This window comes from Notolabrus celidotus, chromosome 7 (genome assembly GCF_009762535.1).
Source record: "Notolabrus celidotus isolate fNotCel1 chromosome 7, fNotCel1.pri, whole genome shotgun sequence".
NCBI lineage: Eukaryota > Metazoa > Chordata > Actinopteri > Labriformes > Labridae > Notolabrus > Notolabrus celidotus.
The window spans coordinates 10,637,488-10,655,460 of record NC_048278.1 but is presented as its reverse complement, the minus strand read 5'-3'; the positions used below and the strand labels follow the sequence as shown (position 1 = coordinate 10,655,460).

General features: G+C 39.7%; 1 long non-coding RNA gene across 1 annotated transcript; it reads left to right on the top strand.

Annotated features, from left to right (window-relative positions):
* Positions 1-16,893: 16,893 nt before the first annotated feature.
* On the top strand, positions 16,894-17,382 carry LOC117816461. The gene is made up of 2 exons (XR_004631959.1): positions 16,894-16,965; positions 17,105-17,382. It is a non-coding gene; the product is annotated as an uncharacterized LOC117816461 (long non-coding RNA).
* The last annotated feature ends 591 nt before the right edge of the window (positions 17,383-17,973 follow it).

Genomic DNA, 17,973 nt, shown 5'->3' with positions numbered 1-17,973 from the left:
CTGACTTTTCATGATCAAAACATTTCCACCCCTGGGAGACCCTAAAATAACCGTCGTACATAGTCTTTTAAAAGTACTGTTATTATAATAATCAGGTATTAAATCAGTCTGGCTGTCTGAGGCTCAACCACCGCACATAGGCTGTGCAATTACACATGCTGACTTTCTTTCTTTTTTTGAACAAACTGCTTTTTGCTAGCCCGCTCCAGGAAGTAAGCTATTTATTAAAGGCCAAATTGTGTTCATATGTGTGTGAATCAACTCCACCAATGGTATGGTCTTACCATCTTCATCCAGCTCCCCATTTACTGTATTGGATAGAGTATAGCACCTTTAGGATGTCAGAAGAATGTACTAACTTAGTTAAAATAAGCTAAAAGTAGCATTGGAAAACAGAGAGTCAAGGTATAGGAAAGGATGAAAGAGGGGTGACAAAAGTAGGGATGAGTTGGGATTGAGGTTAGATGGGATGATAGGTAGCCAAAATGTCAGGAAGTGAGATGTCAGACTCAGGGTGTGGACAGTTCTTGAACCCTTTCAGTTCTGGAGCCTACATGGTTCCTGTGTTTTAGAGGGATGATGAGAGAGAGAAGAGAAGCGGGGGAGGGGGGGTTCTTGAGAACTGAGACAAAATAAAATGGGTTACGCAGGCTTTTGTACATGGGCAAAGGTCCACCTTCCCAGTGAAAGGATTTAGATGTTGGATACAGAACATTATGAACACTGTACTGTATGATTGATCTTGTTCTGCTGATGGGAAGACCAGATCAGAAAATGCTCAGATGAGTATTTTTGGAAGTCAATGACAAAAAGTCCTTTCATCTTTCCTACTTCTGTGGACTTTACCTTACACAGTATTTTGTTCTGACTCACACAAATACCTTTATGACCCTAGTAAGAAACAGTTTATCTATGTAGAGTCATTCTCTCTGACTCACAAATACCCTCCTTTAGTCCAATGTATGTTAATACAGCACAACCTGCCTGTGACTTGGCAGTTCATCACTTCACTGCAAAGCACCACGGAGCGTAACGAATGCTGTAAGATAGTATGTGAGAAATAAAATGCATGACGATGCTATATCCCATCTAGTGAAAAAACTTACTTTGATCTGACATCCATCTTCCCCAATCACCCCGCGTTTTAACTGCGATGGCGAGACAGAATACCACTGTGCGGTAAATGTGCTGGTAATTGGTGCACCATTTTGTCACTGTATGAATAATTCATTTCTGGTTGTTGCCTCCTCCAAGTTGTAGTTACCTCGTCTCAAACGGTCCAAGGAGAGATTTATCACTTTGCCTGCTGTCAAATGAGAATATATTAAAGGGAGGTTTGTGGATCACTTCTGTGATAAATGCCATATTTATAATGCCCTAGGAGAGATGATGGCAGCTGATAATTTGCCTTCTTGATATCTGCCCATATGCGGAATTTGACGCTGGTTTACTCAGAGATAGATACATTTAAAAAAAAAAGAAAAGTCCACCAGCAGAGTACGGCTGATTGTAAATGAGTAATGGAGGTAAAATCCCACAGAGACAGAAGGATATATTGTTTAGGATCAGAACAGAGTAGGGGAGATGCATGCAGTTGACTCCAACAAAAATCCAAGCAATGGAGCAGACATTTATTAAGTCATTTGTTCTTTCATTTGTCACTGCTGTCAAACAGGCGTGGACTTCTTGTTTAGCTAAACAGCATGTGAGCTGAATTTGTGGAGAGTGATGGACTTTGATAAGGTTGAAGTTTGGTGAGAACTTGTTATATTGTTGGAATAAACTAAAATTAAAAAACTTGAGGGCTTCTGATATAGGATGGCTGACTTACTTTGAGCAGTCATGCTGCAGTGTGTGGTTTTCATAACCTTTAGATAGAACCTACACTGTCTAATTCCTGGAGATATGTCAAAGTGAACGTCACTGACCTGTTTTGTTTCGACAGTCCTCTGAACCAGCTGCCCTTTTGCGTCCACTTCATGGGTAATCATGGAGTTCTAACTTTAAGACACATCTCTTCCTTCCTCTTATCCACTGACATTTGACCTATCTCACCGACAGACTGAATCCGTCTTTGACCTCTTCAGTGTCAAGTGAATAAAGTTCTTTAAATTTCACGAGTGTAGTCTTGCACAGAGTCTCCAGGTCAAACCAAAGCCAGTACTGACTATCATGGGGTCCAATGCTCCCAGAAAATACAAATGTGTGAGTAGTGCAGGTTTTAGACAGTTCTATATGAAAATGAAATAATGTGTTAGAAAGATTAAAGCCCCTCACTTCGACAGCAGTGATTGTTATAGTGTTGTGGAAGTTTTTGCCGTTACTTCCCGTTACTGGTGAATAATGAAATAGAGACTTCTGCTGGCCGACAAGGTTTTATTTTCTTTGCAAGGAAAAGGTCAGTCAACACCCGAGCGGTTGGAATGAAGAAAGACCCCGAACACGGGGAAAGCTTGAACATTTATACCTGAGGACCGCCCATAAGATGTGTTTCACACCCTTTGTCTGTTGTAGGTATATGCGTCGGGCGGGGCCCCTAAGGTGTGGTTCACAATTTAAAACACAATGGGGACAGGCGATGGGGCGTCTCGGGCAGTTGATCACAAAGGAACAGATTTTACCATTACAATAGTTACAAGTTTATTCCCACACAGTTATTATGAAGAGCCACAAGATTGCCCATTGAAGAAATGTCAACTTGAAGAAAGATGTTTGAAAGATGTAAAATTGGTTACTTTATATTATATTTGCATCTTAACAATACATATAGCTGTACATTTGCAGTAAGCCACTACATGTATCTGCAAAGATTTTGTTATTATTCTTGCAATTCATAATTATTCAGTTTTTTTTTTTTATTTCAGTCACATATTACAGTTGATGTGTTTCCAGCAACACATCCTGGAGATCAAAGTATGAAAATTGCACAAGCAGAGCGTCAAATAAGATGCCACAATGCCAATGCAATCAGCTGCATTTTTTGTCTTATGCAATGTTATCTTCTCAATCTACTGCTTGATGAAAAGGGGTCCGCAAGTGTGTTCCATTTGCTTTCAAAAATCCCTTCGCACTTGACCACTAAATACGTTTTAACACACTATACGCAAATGTTCCTTTTAACGTGGCAAACGTCACCAAAATAACCGAGTGCACTAAGTGTGGAGAAATGGGACAGGGCCACTATGTCACTGGAAAAGCTAAACAAAGTGTTTGATATCCCAGTATTGAAACAGTTTGTGGTTGTCACAAAGCTTTGTAGCCATGAAACAATCTGAACGTTATGGCTTTACAGAAAACGTCTGAGGCTAACCATTAGCTCCCCATTGTACGTTAGCTATTGTTACATGATCCTGTTGTTTTAATGTTACTTACAGCTTGTGGTCCCGACCCTTCATGGAATGCCTTTATAGATGGAACAGCCCCATGTTTCAGTAAAAGCTGAGACACAAATCCAGCTCATACTGGCCTTTGTTTACAGAGCAGACATCTGTGAAGTGGCGATCACAAAGAGCTACTTTGTGGCTGTTGTCCTGAACACAGAAAAACTTCCCACTGTTTTTTGTGCCTTCATCTTTAGGAGGAGAAAATTTGCTGTGACTTTTCTTCACATTCAAAAGAACACTTACCAGCGACTTTCCAAGACATACTGAAGCCAAGCAGTGAAATGGCTAAGTCTCGCAAAGTTCTCAAAACAAGCTGTTCAGAGAAGTCAGAAATCATGTCTGTGGATTACACCAACGTCTGTGTAACTCATTGCTTGATAATTTGCCAGGGTTTGGTATGGACATCCAACATTGTAACATGTGTATTAAAAAACAGATCAGTTTAATAGTTCTCATTTAATGTTGAGGAAACATCCCTGCCTTATGAAAATGGAATCACCCTTTTTTAACAATAATCTGACTCTTGGCAAGAAAGCAAGTTATTTCCAAAATGTCAATTCCATTTTAAGATAATATCAGGTAAATAGCCTCACAAAAATATGTGATGCCAAGAATACAACAGTGTTTGAACGTTTTCTTTCACATTAGTGCCCTAATGGCAGAAATGCTATGTAACCTTGTGCCTCTATTTTGAGTCCTCGCTGCCTGAGGCTGTAGCATTACACTCTGAATTGCATTTCTCTGCCAAGCCTCCGCTCCGAGTCCCCAAACACGCACAAGAAATACAAATAAGTTGACATACATGAAACTTTACTTCTCCCATTTGTCATGAGCCTTTTTATTGGTTGGCGTTCTGAGCAGCAGACATGATCCCACAGGCGGCTTGTAATGAATTAAAATCACTTTATGCTGACAATCATGACATTCTTGTTTATTTGCAGAGTGTCTCCTTTGGGATGATTTACAATGGCAGAGTGTTCAAAATGACCGCTCACATAAATCACATTACAGTGTAATGAAAACTCATTATGAAAGCCAGTCACATCTCAGGCTGATAAGAAAGGGGTTTATGGGTGAGGCTATTACACGGCAGGGGATACTTCTACTTTGAGCTACTGTAAGGTGTTTAATGTTGGAGAAACAGTGTACTCTGCAGACTGAATGTGTGTGTAAGCGTGTGTTTTTGGAGTGTGATTCCAACAGTCTGTGTCTTTTGTATGTCTTATGCATCCTGATCCATGTGATCGTCATTACAAACAGCTACATTTTCAATCCACAGTCCTCCTGGTGAAGGAGCTGAAGGAACGGCAGTAGCTTTTCTTTTTGCTGATGTGGAACAGGCCTTGTTGGCTCGCCTCCTACAACATTAATTAACAACATAGCTCATGATGGATGACCTCAGCTTTAGCAACCTAGCTCCCATTCATCACAAACGTAGGAGGATGGGACTCCAAATCTTTTATTTCACTCTATTCTTTTTCTCCCAAAACCAGTAGAGTCACGTTGTGCGCCCCCCCATCCCCTCCCCTCCTCCACATGAAATCACAACACAAAGATAATCCACTGTCAGAATTTAAAAGAAAAAAACATAGCTGCTTCACATTAACTTAACATGTATGTGACTGACCATCAGACATCTGATGCATTATCCCCTATAAATCTTTCTTTTTCTGTTGTGGGCAGCTAATATATCATCAAGCTTCTTTTTTCACTGTTAAATGATCATCTTGTAAAACTCTGATGTGACAAATACTATGATGTATTGGGAAACTTATTCACTGTAGTTTAAAACTTTTGATATGTCAGCCTTTGATAAATGATGCATACCTTTGCTTGATAGAATAGTAACAAGCCATTAAAACAGGGATGATGTATAGTGAGCGGATGGTTAGGCTAATTAGAATATCGACAGGATGAGCAGACTCCAGTGTAATTCACTGGTCAGTAACGTTAAAGGCAACATATCTTTCTCAGCTTCTTTGTGACATGAAACATAAATTGAACATTTCAGTTCATGGCCAAGATTATCCTTCTTATTGTTATGATTCACATCTAAATGAACAGATCTATCAAAGGTAACATTAGACACAGAACTTCACAAACACAAACTTCGGATTTTTATGTAGACATTTCTGACCTGATGCAGCTCTCCTTCTTTCTGAGCTTTACAGTTCACACACTCTTAAAAAAGAACAAGGGAAATGTTCACTACTTTTAACATTATTACTGTTATCACTCCCACTTAAGCCTGATTGACACTTCTGCGTCACATCGACGGCGTAGCCTACGATGTAGGTCTGCATAGCTCCCTACCTACACAGAGGCCTACCCATCGCTAAGGCCACACCTCCTCAAAAATGTACTACGCGCCAAAACGATGCAGACCACAAGCCCTGTGATTGGTCCACTAGGCGGCATTGTATTTCCCGCTATTTAATCTTCTCCGACGTGTTCCTCTCTGTTCTTCAATGTAATCTTGCTGTATGACAAACAGTAACAATTGTCAGCAGGCATAATATAAATACGTTCTAAATCGCTCTGGAAAAGTAAACAGATCGTAGTGGGGCCTGCAGAAACAGACGACCCAACTATCGGAGAGTCCACACTCCTCAAGCGTTTCGGCAGAGAATTGCTGTGCATCACAGACACATCGACGCACAAGTATGTGGTGCTCATGTCCGTGTCAGCCCCTGCTGTGTAGGGGTGACGCAGAAGTATAAATCAGCCTTTATGGTCTAAGTTACTTTGTTGAGATCAGCATCTTAGAGATGCTCGGACCAGCTCTGCTGCCTTTAATTGAACTGCAGGACAGGTTGTTGATGCATTTTTCCCTCTCAGAGATGGTTGAGGGCCAGTTGCTCCTCAGTCCTCTCTCACATCTGTGCCCGCTAACTGTCATCATTTCCCAACTCTCACGTTTAGTCCGAGACGGACACTAACGATTTTGTCACAGTGTCAGCAGGCAGGGGTGAAAGGTTCAGGACTTCTGTCTGCTGATTAATTTGATGTGACGGTTGATCAGGTCATCCCTGACATAGCTCTCGTTGGGAATTGATTGTCATTGTTATGCTGTTTTGATCCAACATTGAGTCTACCAGAAGATGACCCTTTTTATTTCATTCATCGATTCAGTACATGTTTGTGAAGTTTACAAGATGTTTTTGTAAACTTTACAAGCTTGTTAAAATTAGCTAAATTCTGTGGCAGAGGTGACCCCCATCTGCTGAAGTTCATAGCCTAAATAGTTTCAGTTCTGGTTCTTCAGCACAACAGATGGGCAAGCTTAATAAGCATATAGTAATAAGCTCACTGTTGACATGTACCACATACAACCCTATTTAAAAAAATAAGAAGAAGAAAAGAAAAGTTGTAAATTTAAAGTAATCTTTGGTACAGCTCAGTTGTGCAATTAAATGCCCTTTATTTAAATGATTGTCCTATTTCGTGTAAAGACGAGGTTGAAGCAGGGTGTACTTCAGGATGTGACTTTGTGTGTCGGAAAAGTATCTACCACCACAACCTCCAGACAAGAATAGAGGTACAAACAGCATATCTTCAGCTGTATTTACCTTTCATCATACTTAAGAAGTAAAATGCAGTAGCCCAAAAAAAATTATAACAAATGTTTTAAGAAGCTGTGATATCACATGCAGGAGATGATATCATTAAAGTTATATGACTGATGATGAGACGCTGATACCTCAATCAAGAGGCCCAATGACATTAATAGTTAATCGTCTAAAGTGTGAATAAGGCTTTAGACCCCTTTCCGATTGAATCATAGTGTGGTGAACTGACTGATGTTGAGGCTTTGTAAGTTAAACTTAAAATTAAGTTTTACAGACACCTAAACCTCATTTTAGTCTCAACTGTACTTCTGGTTGACGGACTACTTCATCCCCCCTGTGCGAGTGCCCTTATGTCCCTGTGAAACCTGCTGATATTGAAGAAGGTGGGGTAGTTTCGATGGATCGTAAAAAGTATGATGATGCAATTAAAATAAATTTCAGGAAGTTTTCAGAACGTCATTCCTAAAAATTTAATTTTTATTCCTCATGCTGAAACAGTCTATTCTATTGTAGGTGTAAAGAATACAATTTGTATGGATATATATCTGCATGGATTAAGGATGTTTGACTTGATATTGCAGTAATGGAATATTCTGGTGTGATTATGTTCTGATCGAGTCATCTAGTCTCTGTTGGGTTAGGGTTTTTTGGATTCTCATTCTGATTCAGTTATATATGCATTAGTGACTTATATCTAATCCATGAAGCAGTTGTCAATGATTTATTTCTTCTTCTTCTTTATTTATTAACCTCTTTAAAATGATCTCATGAAGTAAGGAATCACTGCATCACTGTTATAAGATATTACAATACAGGTGTATTGTTCAGGTCAAAGATAGAGATTTGTTTTTATATATATGTAAATCATTTCTTATAAGAATTTGAATTATGCAATGTATATACCTTTACCTCTGGAAAACAAGCAAAAGTTCAAAGAAATCATTTATTACATGTATAAAGCCTCCACCTCACTCTCCAGCTTTCCTTTTTTTACACTTCATGGGCAGACTTACAAATGGGCACACCGGTGTGTGGGTAAGAACACCACACAAATAATCCCATGGTGTGACATTTTTAAAATGGAAAGTTTTGAACACCATCTGCAGTTTCTCTGAAAATAAGTTCTAAATGATGAATTCATACATGGCTTGGATTCGGCAGCACAGACACCACGCTGAGACAAATGTTGGCTACTTCAGTGCCTGACTGACATTCTGGCACTTAGTTACAGCAAGACTCTGCTGGAGGTTTGTCTGCAAGTTGTTCTTATCAAGAAAAAACATATAAAAACAGAGTCGCTAAATTAATAACCTCACGTCATTGTGGAAAATTATGTTAGAAAGTCCATCTGTTCCATACCCTTCATAAATATGTTACTGTGCAGAGGAGATTCAGGATATAAATTCCTTGTGATATATACATTGAATATAAGTGATTATGATCTATGAAACTGTGTCCATGAGAGCCTGTACGTTAAAAGGTGGTAATTTTGGCTGTCAGTTAAAATGTCAAATTAGATGTGATCAAGGTCTATAATTCAAACTTTTTTTGGTGAATCAGAAAATGGAGAGGAGCTCTTCATGGACTCAAAAAGGGTGGAGGTGATTGAGAATAGGAGACATGCAGTGTTAGAAAACAATAAAAAATGTCATTCTCTTTTCTAACACTTTTTTTAAAAATCCGGCCTTTTTGTGTTTTTAAGCACACCATAGGTAAATGGGCACTACTACTGCAGCTCTGATGGAAAATAGCACTTTAACTGCCTCATTTCACTTAAAAAAAACTCCCAGAAAGTTCAGTTGACGAGTCAAAACATGTCTCTTGACTATGGGAGGAAGTACCCAGCGAGAGCACAGGCATGCATATAGAGTACATGTCCAGGAATTTAAAACAGCGACTTTCTTGCTATGCGATGGCAGGGTTAACCACCAGTACGTTTGTATTTTTAGGATAATTTTTGAAGGAATATTTTAAGTTTTATTTGTTCAGCTTCTCCTGGAAATTAGTACCTTTAAATGTAAACTAATCTCTTTTACAGGTTTTCTCAGTCTGAATCAAATCAAGTATCTGACACATGATCTGGTTCCCTTCCCTGCACATTTCCAACATCACTCATGTTCCTGATCATCTGTGCAGGACTGTCTTTGATGACACCACATTAAAAAGTCTCTGTCATCTGTATTCTGAGCTGCTGCTATTCTCTGTGGTCTGACTTGTAACTTATTGGTGTCATGACCACTTGTTTTAGGATCAAATACTTTGGGCATAGTTTACATTTTAGAATTTAAATGAGGCAGGCCCCTTTGAGTATTTGGTGTTTCATTCAAAGTGAGCAGTCTATTTTTAACAACCTAGTGTCACATCTAGGTGTAAGTGAGAGATAAGTAGGGATCAATTTGTCAAATGGATCCAACATGTTTTCCGCATAAAATAAAAAAATAAAAAATGAAAAAAATTGAGTTTCTCCAGTCAACACTGTCATGCTCCCCCACCTCACCCTCTTCCATTGCTCTGCGGTTCATTTCTGATTCTTACGTTCCATTGTATCATGGGCACCTTGATTTGTACTACTACCAAGCTTGAAACACAACACATTGTGATGCATTGTATGTTCTGACACCTTTCCATCAGAAGGAACAATCACTTTTTAAGAAATTTGAGCTCATCTGCTAGATCAGACCACACAGGCCAGTCTCCGCTCATGACTTTGTGGTTGTTTCACCAGTTGCCCTTCGTTAGACTGCTTTTAGTTGGGACCACTGCTGAAATGAAACACCCCACAGGAGCTGCAGTTTTTGAGATGCTCGGACGTTGTCTAGCCACTAGACTTTGGCCCTTGTCGAAGTCATTCACTCTTCCTACTGCTTCCAACACATCAACTTTGAGGACGAAATGTTAATTTGCTGCTGAACACATCATATCCGTATCCCACCCACTGAAAGATGCCATAGTAAAGAGACTATCACTTGTTTGATTTAATGTAATGCATTTTGAGTCCCCTCTCTGTTTAAAAGATGCTAAGTTTATACCAATTTCAAATGCCTTCTCTTAATTTTTTTTTAATTATATGTTATCAGTGTAACTGCACTAAGAGAGGTTCTTGATCATAGCCATGCCTTAAATTGATCAGCTCAGTCTGCTGATGCAGAGGACTGGGGAGCTGTTTCAGTTCCAGAGTGCTGGACTGCTGCCATAGTTCAATGACAACTGACCCTCAGGAAAATGAAGTTGGGTCTTTTAATCACAGCGTTTGGATGACACCTCTAATGATTACCCGTTACTTCTGCCAATCTCAGAGAGATTGAGTGTGCTCTAGAGAAGCTGGAGGTGTGTCCCTTGCAGTACTTTGCATTTCAAGTGACAGGACTGTTTTCAGTGCCAAGGAGACAGAGAGGGAAGCGTTCACATTCAGACTAGTTTTGAGGATTGTATACACTTTACTAGAAGTGGTTAAAAGCCCAGTGTTGCTTTCAGATTGTGAATTATTTAATGTGGTGATGCAAGTGTTTTCAAAAACCCCTCCCTGTTCAGATCAAAAGAAGCGGTTTCATGCAGCACATGCAAACAACCCTTGTGTTTTTGCCTCTGTGGTTGTTGGGGGGGAACAAACATCAAATGTTGTGGCTCTCATCAACCATGGAGTACCTGGGGTGTTTTCTGGCTTTACACAAGCAGTATGGTTCTAACTGGAATTGGCAAACAGCAGTGAGGCAAAACAAAGACAATGTTTGATTCAGGGGAAAAAAAGTGATTAAAAATAATAACAAAATAAAAAGAGATGACTAAAAACAAAGAGCAACAATGTCATAAGGGAACAATCGGGGTTTTAGCATATTATTAATGTTTTCAGGTATGGTGGGCTTGAGGTTATACTAATGGTTGTAGTAAAACTGCTTTTGATACTAGATTTTAATTGGTCGATTACAGCATTCAATGGCCTTCTGGTTTTGAATATGAAATAATTCTGCATTGTAGGAGTAATACACTTTACTGCATGTCATTTCCCACACTCTCCCCTCAGTTCACCAACTGTCCTCTAAATAAAGACATAAAGCTCAAAAATAAACAAAAAAAAGGAAGGAATATTTATCTGTTCTCCTTGATACTTGGTTAGGGAAAGAAAAATAGAGAAAACAGCAGAAAAAGTCAGTGTTAAGAAAAAAATAAAGGCGTGCATGACGGAGAGAACCTTAAACTTGAAGAACTGAAATCAAATTAATACAAACAGTACGCCTTTTCAATATGATGGCAAATTGAGAAACACATTTTTAAAAGACTAACTGTTACAGGGAAAGAAAACTTAATCTGGGGGTTTCATTCAATTATAAGATCCACTTTACCTTACATTCTTACATAATGTAATACCAGTGTAATGAACTTGACAGCTAAGTCTTCTTATTCTTAGACGGCTCCTAAGATGCAATACAAACATCTTTGAATGAATAATTAAATCCTGACTTAGTTATTGAGTAAATTCAGTACTTGACTGTATGTTAAAATAAGATAATGTACAGCTAGTTTGTAGTGATAGTTATGATTACCACCCCGCTGTTTGAAACTTCGTTCTGATTCATCAACACCTGAGCGACGGTGATCGTTTCATACTGGGATAGTAGAAATGGGCTTTTCAAGCCAAAATACAATTTGATAATCATTGGCATCTATTCGTGTTTATTCAAAGCTGCGTGAACCAGCAGCAGAACGAGGTGCTGCTAGTAGTAGGCACTGACAGCAGCTGTCTCGATGTTTATGTCAGTGTTTCTGTGACGCAGCGTGGTATGTATGCTTACATTTTACAGCCATGCTGGAAATACGTGTAGTAGTGTGAGATTCAGAAATGGAGAAAATCACCACAACTTTCGCTAATGTTTTCTTATTATTTTGCTACTTAATTGCAGTTAGCATTCTTCTTCTTCTGTTACTTAACGTGGTTAGCAAACAGCTTTAAGACGCTCTATAGCCACCGTCTGGCGGGAATAACGTATTACAACCAGGCACCTGTAAATACTATGAAAATTGTACTTTTACAATGAGAAAATATTTGCAGTAACTCTTCGTTTTTTACCAAGTGAGCGATTATTCGAATATTCTAAAATTAAATCCCATCCCTACTGGATAGTCCGAGGACTTTGTTCGATTGGGGTTGCAATAGCATATTATTGCACTGTCACATGGTTGGTTGGCTTTCAGACTGCACTTGGTCAAACGAAGCAAACCAACTGGACAGCATTTTGACATGAATTTGAAAGTATTAAATCATATGTATGTCCGTAATCAATTAATCACATTTTGCACCAGTGTTTTTCGAATTTGCGCTTTTTGATTGAAAAGTAATTGAGGTTTTGATGGATTTTTTTCGTTAATGACTAGGAGGCATAAAAGTAAAAGAGCAAACTGAGTCAAAATGACTTCCTTTGCGAACGCTTAGATTGTGTGGTGCCATTTTGCGACTTGTACAGCTTGTTTTCGTAATGGTTTTATGTATCTTTTCACTAATGAAAACGGATCATCCGTGCTTTTCCACACAAACCACCTGCTGCTGTAGAAGCACTAATGATGTGTTTGTGCAAACCAAAATAGCCTGCTCAGTGATGCATAGTTTTAGAACAAAATACTGAATACCTACCGATTTATGTCACACATTAATCAGCGGTAATTACTAACCCAAAGCACCGTAGAGCCTAGTTTCATGTAATTTGGTGTGCTGCAGAGATAATTAGAATTTCCCTTCAATGGGGAAGCAAAAGTCACTGTTGATTAGTTCAGTCAGAAGCAATTGTTCAGAAGTTTAGCTATTGCTGTATATTTTTTCACATGAAATTGTAATACAGACTTGCAAACATATTATATCAACCTGAAGCAGAAACCTTCACCTCAAAACTACACCTCTGATTTGGTTTAGTGGAGAGTACACTGAAAACACCCACGCAATCATAGAAAACACAATACACATCATTCCTGTTTCTTGATTTTGCAAGATATTTCCTCCTTGGGCGCTTCAGAGCTTGCATATTTTATGGGATACCACACCCAAGAGGCCAAAAATCCACTTTTTAAGAGACTGAATATCAGTTGTTAGAGTAATATCAGTCTTCTCTTGAGCAGTCCAGCTTTAATTGTCTTTCTTTATAAGCGTACCAGGTTTATACATTAGCTTATGCAACATAATGAAGAGCTGAACAATTTAATGAACCAACTGCTGTAATCAGTTTGTTGTTTGTGGTCATAGTGTTGTTTCCTGGCTGGTTCATCTCTCTCTTCCATAAATATCCTTGTAACTCTCCTTTTAATTCAAACCAATTTCTTTACCTGATGAAAAGGTTGTAAAAGCTTGCCATGTCATTCAATACCACCTTCTTTTTAATCAGTTTCTACTTTTCCTCATGGCTCTCACCGCTGTGAAAACTGAAGCGCGAGGGAAAATTAAACCTTTGCGACTCAATAAAACAACTGCTGATCAAGACACTCAAACACTCAGACAACAAATGCTGGAGAGACAAGCAGGGTAAGGAGTGTAGCAAACAGCTGTGTAAGGAGAGTAGAGGTGTAGGTGAGTGTACATTGGGGGTTGTTGGAAGGGGATTCACTTTTAGAAAGTAAAGAATTAAGAGCAAGGCAAGTTTATTTATAAAGCAACCTTCATACAAAAAGCAATTCAAAGTGCTTCACAGAGTTCAAAAGCACACCTCTCAGCCAACAAATACAGTGGTTCGCACCTGTCAATCAAGTCATCTGTGCCTCTAATAATGGAAAACTCGCAATCTAAATATCTTCGAAATTGCCTCGTTATGAAAAAGTTACCCCCCGTACAGTGTGCGCCGATTGAGAAATGAGCTATTCAGACTCCATCTGTTTGTTGTACCAGGCTGTAAAAATGTTTATTTCTGCTGGCGGACACTCGAGAAACTGCAGTTTTTAGCCCTTCCGCATTGGCTTCAATTCTCACCGCCGGACGTTTGCCAATTGGTTTTAACCTGTACGGTTTGTTGTTTATAGTATTTCATTTTTCATAAGGATTTGATACACATCCTGTCATCATAGGGTTGTATCAATAATACAAAAATCATCCCATGTTTTCTGATGGAGGAGGTTTGAGAGGAAAAGGCACAACAAAACTCAAAATTGCCAATTAGTGTCTTATTAGTGTCTTGCTTCTCATCACTATACACATTACCATTCCCATTTATTGGCACCTGTGGCTGATCTGTACTTTTGCAGGAAATAGAGAACACTGCCTGCAGTATCACATGTCAGCGTTGCTGCAGCTTCAATCTGTAGCTCCGTATAAACAGGCACAGCAAGGTTAACTGGATATATATAATTTACAGACATATGTCTAGTATCTATAGTGTCACAGAAATGTAGCAGATATCTGCCAGAATTCAAGTTACTGCATAATGACAAGAGTCCTTACTGTCTCAAACATGTTTTTGAGCCATGGGTGCAAGTCTCCAGGGAAGTGTTTGTATGTGGGTTGGCAGGTCCATAATTTAAGTATTGACCTGTCAGTAAGAGGTGACATTGGAGAGCACAGCGACAAGTGTTGGTCGATGGACAGAGCATTTTAGCACTGAAAATGCTGTGACCATTCCTATTTTGAACATTAAACTGCCATCAGTCCCTACACAGAAGTTTCAGAGTGAACAAAAAGTTAACAGAGCAGCAGCATCCACTCGTGATGTGCTAATGTACCTCAATGAGAGCTCCAGGCTACAAACCAAATAGAAAGATGGATGACACAAAAGCTCTCAAAAAGTGATGCAAAACACAGAATGTTCACAGCTGGGACACAGGTCAACCTTTACAATGAAAATACACATCTATTTGTTTTTCAAACATGGTTTCTATCATTGAGTCATTTGTTGAGTTTTCATGCTGTGTTATGTGGACTGACAGCTTTGTTGACGAACGCAGCTCTGTGTTGTGGTGGGCACTGGACTATAATAGAGGACCAGTAAGAGATGACTTAACACAAATATGAGGCTCACTGAACTTTCCATATCATGAGTGCCAATGTTAATCAACCAAAAATCCAGTCTACTGTAATCTGTTCCAGCCTGAGGGATCTTTACTGTTTCAATGGTTATTTAGTTGTCACTAACAAGACCACGCCCTCGTGCGTTATGATTATATTTGTAAGAAGGTTTGCTGTAGTACATAAAGAAAACTACATCATTGAACATCAAAAACGAAACCATGCAATAGTACAGTTTTAAGGATTTCATTTAAATACGTTAGAGGGGTCGAAGTAGGAGGGTGGGTAAGGAGGGATGATTAGGGGTCGAGGTAAGGAGACATGAGGTAGGGGTCAAGTCAAAGGGGGCAGGTAGGGCCGAGGTAAGAAAAGATGAGTAGGAGTCGAGGTAAGGATGAGCAGGGGAAATTAGGGATGATTAGGGGTTGAGGAAAGGAGGGATGAGTTGGGGTCAAGGTAAGGGGGGATAGGTAGGGGTTGAGATAAGGAGAGATGAGGAGGGTTCAAGGTAAGGGGGGATAGTTAGGGATCGAGGTAAGGATGAGCAGGGGTCAATAAAAGGAGGGATGAGTAGGGGTCGAGGTAAGGGGGATAGCTAGGGGTTGAAATAAGGAGAGATGAGTAGGGGTCAGGGTAAGGGTAAGGGGGGATAGTTAGGGGTCAACGTAAGGATGAGTAGGGGTTCAGGACGGAGGGAGGAGTAGGAGTGGAGGTAAGGGAGGAGAGGTAGGGCCGAGGTAAGAAGAGATGAGTAGGAATCGAGGTAAGGATGAGCAGGGGTTGAGGAAAGGAGGGATGAGAAGGGGTCGTGGTAAGGATGAGCAGGGGTTGAGGGAAGGAGTCACTTAAATGTGTGTATGGGTTAGGGAAAGGCATGGAACGATGTTGGTGCCCGTCATTAGGGAGTATTATGGCTTCACTGTTGAACTGGGGTTAGCGATTATTCTAGGAGAAGGTAGAGATATGTCATCCATCTTTAAAATTGTCACCGCTCTGTCAAACTTTGGGCTTCATTTGCCCCCCCCCCCCCCAAAAAAGACTCTTTTTGACCTACTGACATTGTGAAAGACACAATCTGAAACTTAAACAACTTCCAAGTGGGAAAACTTAAATTGCCCTACAGTTTTAAAAAGTGTTAATTACTGAAAGCAAAGTTATTTTTCTCAGCATGGTGCAGGATAGCCTCGGGAGCTTGAACAAAGGGTTAAAGAGTAGTGCGTTAAGTTTGCAGGCCTCAAGCTGACGCTATCAGAGAGACACCCAGAAAAGTTTTTTTGGCTTCATAAACCACAGAGCAACTTCTACAGGAATGAAGGAGGCCACGCATCAGATATTATATCTAGTTTTTAGAAATCCATGATGAAGTGCAGGTCACCCTAACTTTGCCAGTGCTTAGGGGCCAGTCACTGAAGTTACATGTGCAAGAGAGGAGTATGAGATTTCAATCTTCAATGCAAACTCAAATCTGCAAATTCCTGTGAAAAGGAAACTTCTTAAATGCTTCTCGTGTAGACATGCCTTCAGTCTCATTGCAGCACCTCCTGTGAGTTAGGGGTGGTTATAGAAGTAGGACAGTCATACTTGTAACACAGCAGTGATTATCGCACTGAGCTTCATCTCAGGGTACAAGTTGGTAACTGAAAGCCCTCCCTGATATGGAATTGATTTCCCAGAGAGAAAGATAATTACTCTCTCACAGTGGAGGAAATGCGCAATACCCTGTTTTATTCAGCTCCCCGTCAAAGCTGCCAGGAATCTTCCCCTTTAAGCTGAAAAATAGATGCAAGAGATGTTAGGCGCTATTAGCCATGTGTCTTCAAAATAAAGCAGAGTGCGCTGCTTCTGGTGTAATAACAATGCTTTGATGAGAGAGGAGGGAGGGGTGCGAGTGTGTGAATTCACGCCTCTTTAATGTATATATGTCCATACATGCTTGAGCATAAAGCTGTTTTTTTCCTCTCTTTGCAGTGTGAATTTAAATTGAGGTCCCAACTGCAACATGTATTTACATCTGTTTTCAATTCTGAAGACACAGACGGTGAGGCTCATTTCTATAGGAGATATGAGATATCATCGTTTGTAAGACTGTGTTTTGACCTGCATGTCAATTCAACAATCGTGTCTATGTATGTGTGTTTGTTAATATTTCTCTTACTTTTATGCATCCTGATAAACAGACAACAAAGCCCACTCTGCACATCAGCATACGAACGCTTCTGCATGCAAATTCAGTCTTCAGAGTTGAGCAGGAAACCCCTGACAGCATTTAGCAACAAGGAGCTGAATCAACATTTGGTTGCTCTTTTTTTTGTAAAAGAATATTGAACCAGTCTCTGAACTTCAGAGGAAGCTTAGTATTTGATGTTTTAATTTCACTGTTGCACTCTGCTTTTCTCTTTGATTTAAACCAACTGAACAATAAACAGGAAAACGCAGCCAGGCATGGAAAACAGAACACTTTCAGTGTGGTAATAAGATCTTCGTATGATTGTTTACAAGGCTGTTCTGGTTATATTATGTCTTTGAAACATATCTATGATGGAAAAAGAATAGATAAGAAGAGTCAGATGAAGCAGATAGGTCCCTGTCCGGCTGCAAAAGATGCATATCTGATGTCTGGACACACACATTTTTTATTCCTACATTCAATATGGTTTGAGAAGAACTGAAACAATTCCGGTGCAGACTGTCATCACATTCAGCTGCTCCCATAACTTATTTGGATAGGCTCTGCAAGGCTGCCCACTCCACTGATCTTGTGAGTGTATGTGTTTCTGTGTATATGTGTGTGTGTGTTTGTGTGTTTTGTGTTTGTGAAGGAGCGGCTGCACAGACAGATGGAGCCGCTGATATGCGGATGAACCCTTATTTTTGAGCATATGAAGTCTGGAGCAATATCGCAGATGTATTGAACAGGAAGCTACTGCTTTATTATTCTCAAGACAAGTATTCAATGGCATCATTGAACCCTCACCACCTGTTTTCAATCCTTTTGAAATGTAAACTTTTTTTTTTCCTCATGCATTGAGGTGGGAAAGCTCACTGA